The 12,633-nt window shown below is 39.2% G+C and overlaps 1 protein-coding gene across 5 annotated transcripts in view; it reads right to left on the bottom strand.

Annotated features, from left to right (window-relative positions):
- LOC135475399 (ataxin-1-like) overlaps positions 1-12,633 on the bottom strand; it is a 69,699-nt gene that overhangs the window by 33,805 nt on the left and 23,261 nt on the right. The window contains exon 1 of one of the 5 annotated variants that reach the window (XM_064755277.1): positions 9,379-9,507. The exons of 3 other annotated variants lie outside the window; for them this stretch is intronic. The gene's annotated coding sequence lies outside the window, so the exon portion shown is untranslated. Of the gene's footprint in view, positions 1-1,974; positions 2,078-9,378; positions 9,508-12,633 lie in introns of those variants that run through there. One more of the 5 variants, XM_064755282.1, reaches the window with a different exon arrangement.

The raw sequence follows: 12,633 nt of genomic DNA on the forward strand, positions 1-12,633 counted from the left end.
CCTGCATATGACGAGGCATAATATCATCGACTCCATGTGACAAGCCATAATACTATCACCTGCATATGACTGGGCATAATATCATCACCAGCATATGATGGGGCATATCCTGCATATGACATATCATCACCTGCATATGACATATCATCACCTGCATATGACGTATCATCACCTGCATATGACAGATATGATACTGTGGCATGATGTACTACATGGCTGACCAAAGCCATGTCATTTCAGGGCTTAGCCAATGTTCCATTCATTATGGGTATTTATAGAATACCTTCAAAGGCTGTTTTCACTATAAGTAAAGAGAGATCTGCCATACGTACTGAAAATCTCCTAAATACTCTTCAGTCCTATGACAATGAGCCAGTGTTACAGGCTGATAGTAATAATGACCTTAGTGCATTCACTCATGCATATATTATATAGTATACATCCAACTCAGGTAACTCTGCTTCACTGTGCATTATTTAGCACTTAACAGTACTCTGTAGAAAAAGCCCATTGCACTCAGGGGCCAACAATATCTGACTAATAGGAATAGAACACAAGATGTCAACATAAACAAAACACTCACACCTCAAACATACATACATACCTCATACTTACCCCTAAAACATGCATACATACCTCATACCCACACCTCAAACATGCATACATACCTCATACCCACACCTCAAACATGCATACATACATAATACACCTCAAACATGCATACATACCTCATACCCACACCTCAAACATGCATACATACATAATACACCTCAAACATGCATACATACATAATACACCTCAAACATGCACACATACCTCATACTCGCACCTCAAACATGCATACATACCTCATACTCGCACCTCAAACATGCACACATACCTCATACTCACACCTCAAACATGCACACATACCTCATACTCACACCTCAAACATGCACACATACCTCATACTCACACCTCAAACATGCACACATACCTCATACTCACACCTCAAACATGCATACACACCACATACTCACTCCTCAAACATGCATACACACCTCATACTCACTCCTCAAACATGCATACACACCTCATACTCACTCCTCAAACATGCATACACACCTCATACTCACACCTCAAACATGCATACATACTTCATACTCACACCTCAAACATGCATACACACCTCATACTCACTCCTCAAACATGCATACACACCTCATACTCACTCCTCAAACATGCATACACACCTCATACTCACACCTCAAACATGCATACATACCTCATACTCAAATCTCAAACATGCATACATACCAAATACACGTTGCCCTGATCTTCTCAATGAACCTGCTGTGAGGCATGTGTATACATGTAGATATGGTCAATGATACACTGTCTATTCCCCTTTGCCTGCTCCCTCCACTCCCTCCACCCATCCCCCCCCCTCCCCCAACCCATGTCACTGCACAGTGTAACGATATCAATGCCATACAATGATATATATACAGTTTTCCTCGCTAGTTAACATTCTTTAATCACTGTTAACTGTTGTCAATATACTACCTTTGTGTAATATCACAGGAATACCTGAACGTGGCTGACCTGACAAATGGGTAGCCTATAGGTATGTGCACTGTAACCAAGACGTTTTGAAGCTGACAGCACCATGGTTTCTTTCGAAGATGCACTGACTGACTGGACCTCCAATTATCTCACCTGTTCAGGTTCTGAGTTTATTTCCCCTCTGGCCTAACATTGCTCTTTTACATGTATTGCTTAGCTTCACTCTTTTGCTCCAATTCACACAATTCCTGTTAAACGGGTTTTCCAAGGGAGCTTACTCTTATCTAAAACCCATTGGACAGTGTACGATTCCTGAGAGGGAAAAAGTGTGGACTTCAGCAATGTTGTGTAATGAACACATCTGCACTGATGAACACAATGGTGAATTTTGAAAAAAAAAAAAAAAAAGAAAAAAGATGGGCTGGTTACCTTTAATAGTTCAACACACAACTGGATGTACAGCTTAGGAGTCAAAAGCGCTTAGCCCTGGAAAACAGCTGCCTCCAAACTCCACTGTCACTGCACAGTCTCGATCTCTCCTTAATCCTCATACTGCACCAGTCTGAGATCCCCATGCCACTGACATCCAGCGCCGTCAATGAGTGACCTCAAATCCAAAGGGCCGACGCCTACACATTGGTCTGAAGCCACTGGAACAGTCAGTGCTCATGGACACACACACACACAGTAATAACGATCTGTTTATCAACCGGTATTAATAACAGCAGCCAACGTCATAGCTTAACCAGATTATCCTTATCAAGGACTGCGTCAGTCAAATGCCAGTCCTATAATAGACCAGGTGAATGATGGCCATGATGGGCATGATGGGCGAGTTGTGCGTCTCCCATTGTATCTATCTATCCCAGAACTCCCTCCGGTAGCCACATTATGTTTTCTTACCTGAAGACACGTCTTTCATGTCAAGAAGACATACATGTACCATTCATACGTCCCCAGTGAGGAAATATTATTTATTCCTTTTTCATTGGTGGTGATGTCGTGTTTAAGAGCATTTCAATTATACAACAGCTTTCAGGTGAGTGGAAGATAGAAAATTGAACAGGTCACCTTACCAAGTAAATGTTGAAGTGGACATTAGGGAAAATCCCTTACTGACGTAAACTGACAAGACGTCACATTGAATCACCAGTCATGTGTGATGATTTGCTAATGATCATGCTGTCATACAGTTACATACTCTCTATGCTGTATTAAGTTTTTTTATCATAATGTACCTGACAATGTTGATATCTGAAGTCTGAGCAGGTGGATGATCTGGTTAACCAATGATTCCTTTACTTATACACATAACATACTGGTCAGTTCAAGGATGGAGGAAACCAACATCTCTAGAGTAAACCACCACCGTTTGTCAAGTGAGTGACCAGCTTTTCACCGCGTTTCACAAACCTGTCTCCCACTACCCTGCTTCTACTAGTTGGGGCAGTTTTGGGACAGTTTTGAGGACAGTGTTGGGGACAGTGTTGGGGACAGCACTATTGGTTTTGTTGTTGCTTTATCTTGTTTTATCATGAGGCTTTATCTTGTTATATATATATTGATGTATGTTTTTTAATGGACTCTGAAGTACAACGTTTACCTATACGTTGTTTTTTCTCTGTGAAGACCTTGAGGAAGAACAGTTTCATTGTAAATTGACTGGCTACCTTCAATAAATAAAGATATTATTATTATATACCCACTTCAATTTGCAGGGCAAGCTTAAAGAAAATTCAGTGCTGACGGAAGGCTAGTGTTGTAAAAAAAAAATTCATGTCAGATCAACTAAACAGTCAAGTTTAACAGCACTAATGACCAATTATCGCCCCAAAGGCCGGGGCTGGGTCCCTGTCTGAGGCTGGGATGGAACAGTGATCTTCTGCCTCAGTCCCATTTAAGGACAAAAACTTTCATCACCTGGCCACAACTCCCTCTCAAACAGGCCAAGAATCCTTTGATCCTAACCAACTCCCTGGCCTGAGTCATAACGGCTGACATCTTCACGAGAACCAATACACATCACTAATCATGAATACAATCATAATGTGTCACTTAACCTATGACAGGAGCAATCGCCAGCAACAGATGTTCCTTTTACCAGGCAACAGGTCATAAACAACATGAAATGGAAAAATTTTGACTCGGTTTAAATAAATTCTATGGTGATGTAATGCTAAATGGTGGAAAAAACAAAAAAAAGTGTATAAACTACAGGTAGGAAGACATGTACCTGTACATGGATCAAACACCACCAACAGGGACACCCCTTTGTTATAACCTGTCTCTGGTATTCCATGTAGCTCCACTGTGAGGCGTAGCGAGTCACTGTGGAGAGAAACAGGTATCCTGTCACAGCCATAGGAGTCACTGTAGACAGTAACAGGTATCCTGTCACAGCCATAGGAGTCACTGTAGACAGCACCAGGTATCCTGTCACAGCCATAGGAGTCACTGTAGACAGCAACAGGTATCCTGTCACAGCCGTAGGAGTCACTGTAGACAGCAACAGGTATCCTGTCACAGCCGTAGGAGTCACTGTAGACAGCAACAGGTATCCTGTCACAGCCATAGGAGTCACTGTAGACAGCAACAGGTATCCTATCACAGCCATAGGAGTCACTGTAGACAGCAACAGGTATCCTATCACAGCCATAGGAGTCATTGTAGACAGCAACAGGTATCCTGTCACAGCCATAGGAGTCACTGTAGATAACAACAGGTATCCTGTCACAGCCATAGGAGTCACTGTAGACAACAACGGGTATCCTATTACAGCCACCTGTTCTTGTGGAGAATACCTCTGCCATTCTTAACTTCCAATCTTCAACAAGGCGACTAAGCAAGACCAATTTCTCACTAAGCAAGACAGCTGACACATTCGAAAGTCTTTAAGAATATAATATCATTTCAACATGCAGATATTAAAATTATTAATATATGTGTATATTTACTATAAACTGACAGCCTAAAATCTATGAAGATTGGGTAATCCTAAATGCAGCTATAAGCCAGCTGATTTGCTGGAGTATGTCCTGGCACTTTCACACATTTTTGTTGTTTGTCTTAGTGATGAAACTACACTGACTGGTTTGGCCAGTCAGGGATGTGAAAACGGTATACTGTGTTTGAAATTCACAATGTTTAGCTGGTAATTATGCATTGTCATAGGACATATGGCCACAGCAATTTTAATTGTCGTTTTACCAGTGGAAATAATCTTTTTTCAATGTTAAAAGAGGGTATAAAGAAAAAACTTAAAAATGACGTAATATATCTGAGGAAAATGTATACTATCCTGGCAATTTTTCTTGGTAAGACATGGTCAGAAAACACAGAAAAACTGGGAAATCATGGGGATCAGACAAAGCACATAGTGGATTTTCAGTTTTATTTTTATTCCATTTTTGGATTTTTTTTAGAGTTGGCTTGCCCATAAAGCACAGAATAAAATCGGTGAAAATAATGATATCACAATACTATAAGGATAGGTCATAATTGCTTGTAAAGTACACACAACACAAAACATTTGTGCAACCTCCTGTAGTATTTGCCCTTTCAGAAAACCCTGAAACAGCCTAAATGTAAACTTTTCGTGACGGCAGTTCAAAAATATACATATGGCACTGATAATTACATCTGACTGACCTCTGACCTTGTGATGAGGTTGCACCAGAATCAAATAACAAGGTCGGTAGTTTTCTCCAGATGCTCCAGTTACCTCCGCACATAACCCTAGCCACTGTCAATACACATGTAACTTTCTGAACATGGTCCAGTTTACTCTGCTCACTTCATTTTGTTCCACCCTTAAAACGTGTATACATGTACTTGCTGTCTTCATGGAAGTAAAACATTCTTACATATGATCTGATATATGTATATGCTAGTATTTATCATAGATAAACCTCCAAACAGGAGCAAAGGCTATCTACATGAGACTCTTTCTTATTTCCTTTGAAGCACCAATTTCATGACTTAATTCCCCAAATATTAAATTTCACTATAACATGAGATAAAATGAGGAAAAGATTGTGTAGCCCATCAGCTAGGTGTCATAATAATAATAATAATTATAAGAGTAACAAAACTTTATTTGCTGAGGGAGATCTAACAGTTACAAAACCAATCTTCTTATTGTCCCTCATGCACATACATTCACACCTGTAGTCTCTCGTGCATATACACATTCACACCTATAGTTCCTAATGCCATACACATTCACACCTGTAGTCCCTCATGCATACACACATTAACACCTATAGTCCCTCATGCATACACACATTCACACCTATATTCCCTCATGCATACACACATTCACACCTGTAGTCCCTTGTGCGTACACACATTCACACCTATAGTCCCTGATTCATACACATATTCATACCTGAGTACACACATTCACACCTGTAGTCCCTCGTGTGTACACACATTCACACCTATAGTCCCTAATGCCATACACATTCACACCTATAGTCCCTTGTGCATGCACACATTTACACCTGCAGTCCCTCATGCATACACATATTCATACCTGCAGTCCCTCGTGTGTACACACATTCACACCTGTAGTCCCTCGTGTGTACACACATTTACACCTGCAGTCCCTCATGCATACACATATTCATACCTGTAGTCCCTCGTGTGTACACACATTCACACCTGTAGTCCCTCGTGTGTACACACATTCACACCTGTAGTCCCTCGTGTGTACACACATTCACACACACGTATTCACATGTATATGCAGCATACATGTGTATACAACTATAGATGAACCTGATATAAGTGATCACCAGCTATATACAATGTAGTGTGTCACAAACAATTTCACACTTAAATCATCAGCGGCATATCTTGACATCATTAACATTATTGACAATTCCATTTTTATTTTTAAACACTGACATTCTGTGATTTTTTAAAATCTATAGTTACTTTGTTTCACAATGTAACCCCAGAATATCCAAAAGAATTTTTAATGGCACTGGTTGTAGGTTTCAGAGGGATGAACTTCTTGGAGGTTGTAGATCGAAGGTTAATTCTACAGACTTGCAGCGTAGGTAAACTGGCTGAAAAGGTGGCTTGGAGTTAATCTGTTTCGACATATAACCATTAGTACAGCTTTGTGCAACATGATTCTTTCATATATGAAGTAAATAAAACATTAAATAAATATACATGTAAATCCTTGCTGTGGAAACCAATCAGATTATCTGAAGTCATTTCTCCAAAAAACAAAACAAAACATGAAAGATGGCTTAAATATGTATGTCTGAAACCCAAGAGTTGCAACTATGAACACCAAGCAATCACTGAAAATGTACTTACAGCGTTAAAACTGTGCAGAATTGTAAAGTGTCTGTTAAAGTGTCTGTGTGTGTTAAAAGTGCGGATCACTTAGAAATGCAGGGCAACCTATGAAAAGTTCATAGAAAGTGTCCGAATCATAAAAGCTGACCAGTAAATACCTACAAATGTTTGAGTCCTAATAGCTGACCAGTAAATACCTACAAATGTTTGAGTCCTAACAGTTGACCAGTAAATACCTACAAATGTTTGAATCTAAACAGCTGACCAGTAAATACCTCCAAATGTTTGAGTCCTAACAGTTGACCAGTAAATACCTACAAATGTTAGAATCCTAATAGATGACCAGTAAATACCTACAAATGTTTGAGTCCTAAGTGTCAAAAATATCAACATATAAAATGTGTTTCAATCACGTGTTAAACTTGAAATTAAATGTTAAAATACACCTAGAGTGTGGCTGAATTGTGCTCTTGGTGTTCACAAAACACCTATGCTAAGATCGTTTTTAAACTAAACATAATCAAATGATTGTGATACATTGACAGAAAGTGTGTCAAAATGAAATTGAAACAGCCTTAATTATTAGTTATTGAGACATCTTGCTCACAAGACTGAGGCATCCCAACAAATACCCCCACCCACCCACGGACAGATGCAGATCAACATCAGTGCAGTTACAAGGCAGACATAAAAACTGGGCAATGCCAGATGTTCCTTTCGCAAGAATTTAATCTCTTTTATATTCCTAATACCAGAGAAAATGAAGCCCTTACTAGCATGCAACCAGGCGCAAAAAGAAAACTTAGTAATATAAACTTAGTAGAAATTGAGCTCAAAGAAATTTCCAGGCAAAGCATCTGATGAAAATTTGTTGATCAATATTTTTACAGTAGTAAATTTCAGACTGAGGTATGAAAAAGCACTAAACAACTAAGGCAGGGTTTCTGTTTGTTCAAAATCATGACTTTTTTATGCCATTAATTTCAGGAAGACATACATGTACTTGTACAATACTTAATAATGTAAAACAATGAGCCATATAGCAATCAGAAGATGTTATGAACGAGGCAGCCTACTCACTGGACTACAGTTTATCTTCATAAAACAAAGTGTGTATAATCTAAGCTACATGTACGAAAATGGAAACGGTGGTAAACAGGATATTACTTCGAACCAATGAGTTCATGAGAACTTATTAGATTAGGTTGACAAGTACATTCGTACTTTATTTATAGATTGGTAATATGTACACTACATATGGTTTCCTCTATTACACTGTACCACAGCCTGGTAAAACATGTCACAATACTTTAGTTTTGAAAAAATTTAAGAGAGGACTAAGGTGAAAGAACAATTCCACCACCCACTCCGCAATAAGGTTAAAAAGAGGCGGAAAATTCTTCTTTCATTGAAAAATTAAGAGATTTATCTTTTGGCTGCGAATAAGTAATGTAGCCTCAGTTAAAATAAAGGGGTGGTCATCATACATGTACTTGCAGCTTGAATTTTCATATGCTGTACACAGGAAAATGCAAGCAGTGTGCAGTGTAGTGTACAGAGCCTGTGAATAGCAGTTTTTGCAGGGTGAAGTTAGCAAATTTACTACATGAATCAAACAGTAAAGAACATCCCTTTGAACTATCAGGAGATGAGTTGATAAGACACAAATAAATTGGATCCTAACTATTATGACAATGAGATAAGTGTCCTCAGGTTGATGCAACATGTCGCTACTTCTGCAGGTAAACCTGTACTTCAGCACTTAAGACCATTTGTGTCATCTTTGGACTTTAAAACACCGTTTTATGTTTTTTGTTTGCATGTTAAGATGCCCATCAAGATTATGCCAATTTTCAGGGAACTACATTCCAAAGGTACCCCAATGGTGCTGGTTAACTTTGTACTAGGGAACAACAAGCATGAAGCTAGTGTAGAACTGTAGAAGCACAACAAAATAAAAATACATGTACAGTTGATAGTTGCATTGCTCTATGTGACCACTGTAAGACATTCACAAATAGTTAAAATACCACCAAAGAAATGGCATTTTAAATGGTGTGCATCATTGTCAAATATGAACAAACCAGCCACTCAGAAGACTGTTACAGTCCGGGCATGTACTGTTTGCCCTCCTGGCCTTATTTCAGTAAGCTAATAATAACCTAACCAAGCTGTAGAGAAGGATACAATACAACACATTCCATAACAAAAAGATTCTCAGATCTCATAAGTCCATATCTAGATGTACATTTAGTTCTTGCAGGCCGATCATAAAACAGCATTAAAATAAAGTTTATCTAGGAGTACTGAAGAAAGCAATCAATATACAAATTTCCTCACAAACACCTGAACAAAAGATAGTGCCCCAGCTACAGATAGTTACACTTGTAGCACCATTTGTAACTGGACATATCAATGCGCTAACAGACATGAACAGGTGACAACATTACGACGCTAGCTGAGGTCCTATGATCATGCAACAAACAATCGTGTTTACCCTTGATGGCCACATCATCTTACCTGTAAAGTGGTAAAAGAGCCCTCTCCCTAAGGGGTAACACCTGATGGGAGTCTGGTTTCGGAACTCTCAAATTTCTCACCTGTGGAGTTAATTGGTCTGAGGCCTCTGGTAAGGTGCACAGTATAATGAGAGTGAGACAGCTCCTCACCACGACAAGCCCCGTATGCTGATTACTGATTACAGACGCAAACGCTCTATGCTCTACGACACCACACTGCTCTAACAAGTGGTTGATCTCAGCTGCCAAAGATAGCTCTGGCAGCCACGTGCTTAATGGGTCTACGTCACTGCCCCGCCATCTGAACCTTGTGTGGTGACCACACTCCAGCACCTCGCTACTGCGTCACAACGTTTCACAGAACAGTCGGTTAAACCAATGTTACATACGACAGGGAAACCTTGAAAATGACTACTTATTGATAAAAAAAATTAATGTTTCCAAGAACACAAGAACATAATAAATAAAAAAAAAACACACACAAAAAAAAAAACTGATAAAGAAAAATGTCACAGAGCAAATAAACGAGAGTTGTGGGCGTTTAGCCCAATCTTTACTGGCGTTGTGTGGGTAGTAAGGCCTATTACAAAGATGAAAACATTTCAATGCACAAGGCTCTGTACCTGGGGGTTACACATTTATCACATCAAGAGCACTACAGAATATGGCATTGTATCCTTCGGGCTACAAAAACAAATAAGCTACAGTTTAACACAAAACTGGTGAAAACACCCCAAGAAGCCCCATCATGTACATGTACTTTGGGAATATGTCACATGATACCAAATCTTGCCTGATCAGAGACTACAGTGACTTAAAGCGGTTACATTCTTTACATACAGCAAGGGCAACTGGAAGAGAAAGTTAATTTTGTGAACTGACACCAGGCCATATTTCACTGGTTACATGTGTCTTATTTGCTAGCTATCACACTGTCGTCACTGCTCTGGTTTGCCTCTCTATGCTTTAAGTCTTTAATTATATTTACCTTTTACTGTTGACATTTGATCACAACTTTATTTCCAACATAACAGCTCCTGCTTCAAAGTTCTGAGAGTCAAAAATACGAAACTCATCCGTCCCTGAGCGCTCCACAAAAGGTCATCATGTATCCCCTTTGGGACTTGATCAGAAGGAATACATGAGCTGATGCAGCCAGACTAGAGACAGCAACATTAGGCATGTTAGGTTTGTACCAGGTTTACTTTGCAACAAAGGAGTAAACAAAGGTTTTGGCATTACTGTTCAGTAAGTCTTCTGCTACAAAACAAAAAGACTAATAACTTTCACCTGTGAGACATGAACACTGCCAAGCAACTTACTAATATGAAACACTGTTCAGAATGTTCACAGAACATTTCCAGCAACAACACAGGAACATCAAAATATGTCCACCATTCACGAAATCTCAAACTTTTCTACATTGGTGCTATGTACTTTCAAAATACAATTACACGCATTTATTGTCATATGCTGTTTGCACTGCCTATGAAGAAGTGGTAAATCACTCAGTTTGAACATTAATATGAACACTTCAAAACAATTTCATTTGGTATCTTGACCCCAAAACAGGAAAAGAATGAACATTTTAAAGAATAATGGAAAGTAAGCTGATAACTTCATGGCTTGAATACATGTACTAATTACCCCATGCTTATGACAAGCTTTTTTGATCTCAAGGATTTAAGCTTTCACTTGCTCCTATATATGCAATGTTCAACAAACTATTCACCAATAACAGTAGTTTCACAACTACTGTATAATGTCATTTGATGCATCAACAAAACTTCAAATTTACTTTTTGGCTTCGTCTTTCATCAACATATTTATTAAGCAAATCTACATATCATTACATACTTGTTTTGGCTTACACACAACACAAGTCAACAGGTGCAGAGTGGGTATTCACCTTTAAATCTGTTAACAAGGCTTTTAGCAGTTACCATATGCTTACTACCAAACTGAAAAAATAGGAAGTTAAATACACGGGGTGGCTTATCACCATATAACACCTTGGTTCTGACTTGACTAGGGTCTTCAGAAACACCTAAATTGTGGACACTGGTGGAAGAAAAGAGCAATTCACTTTTATCTTAAGAACAACAAATCCTCATAAAAAAAATTCTACAGATAGCACACACATACATGTAGCACCATACATTCATGTAGCAAACCTGCAGTAAATGTATATGTGCAACACGCCTCTTACTGCAGCTTATGACAACTGGCAGGAGAGTATCCAATGATATCTGCTCCAATATCTGGAAGGTCATTCTCAGAAAAATTAAAGTTGGTTGGTAGGGAATCATTTTTTATTGTGGCTGATGAAAGAGTGCGGATTTTACAAAAATTAAGATTGTAATTCCACCAGACGATAAGCGAAAGTTTTAGAGTACGGCCTTTACCCCCACCACAACCCACCCCACCCTTTCAAACCACAGCCCACCAATGGACCTATTTTTAATGATGAACTAACTCATTTAATGCCAATATGAGATAATAAGAGGGCATAACTTATATGCAATTAAAATTCAACCTGACAAAAGACTAAGATGAAGAATAATGAAAGATCACTTCAGCATGTTGAAAGTACACACATAACGAGAGAGAATAATACGAGAGGCAAACAAGTTACATGTTTTCTGTGGTGGAAATATATTTGTGTCTGCCAACTGAGATAGTGACTTTTTGTCTAATGAAATACATGCATATGCACGAATAGAGTGAAGCAGCGATTACCCCCATCTGGGGCCCCGAAGTCTGAAAAAAACGCCAGTACATTCTAGGCTATAAGTGATGTCAGCATTCAGCTATGGCCTAAATGCATGACTGGGCCAGCCAAGTATTTCACACACACGCCAGCACACACACACACGCCAAAGCTACGCTGCTGGCTGCGCATGGGGGATGTGGTGCACCTAGTGCGGTACTATTCTCTGCCTTAGCGGTTCTGGGTAAAAGCACAGCATCAGCCCTACAACTGTTACTCAGTCATGTGTTATGATGAGTAAAGCTGATAACAATCTGGATCAAGACCAAAACAACCCGTCACTGTTCACAGTCTTATATACCAGCTTCTCAGCAAAACTATTTAATGGGTGGACTTCCACTTACTATACATGATTGTAGCACAAGCAGCATCACTTGTACCTTGTTCACTGAATAGCCGCCCGTCACAAAAGGTTAGAGTTTGAAACTCTTCTGCAAAGTTTCATTCACAAACGGCAAATTTCTGACTCTATGGAACAACTGGTGC

The sequence above is a fragment of the Liolophura sinensis genome, chromosome 9, assembly GCF_032854445.1.
Source record: "Liolophura sinensis isolate JHLJ2023 chromosome 9, CUHK_Ljap_v2, whole genome shotgun sequence".
Lineage (NCBI taxonomy): Eukaryota > Metazoa > Mollusca > Polyplacophora > Chitonida > Chitonidae > Liolophura > Liolophura sinensis.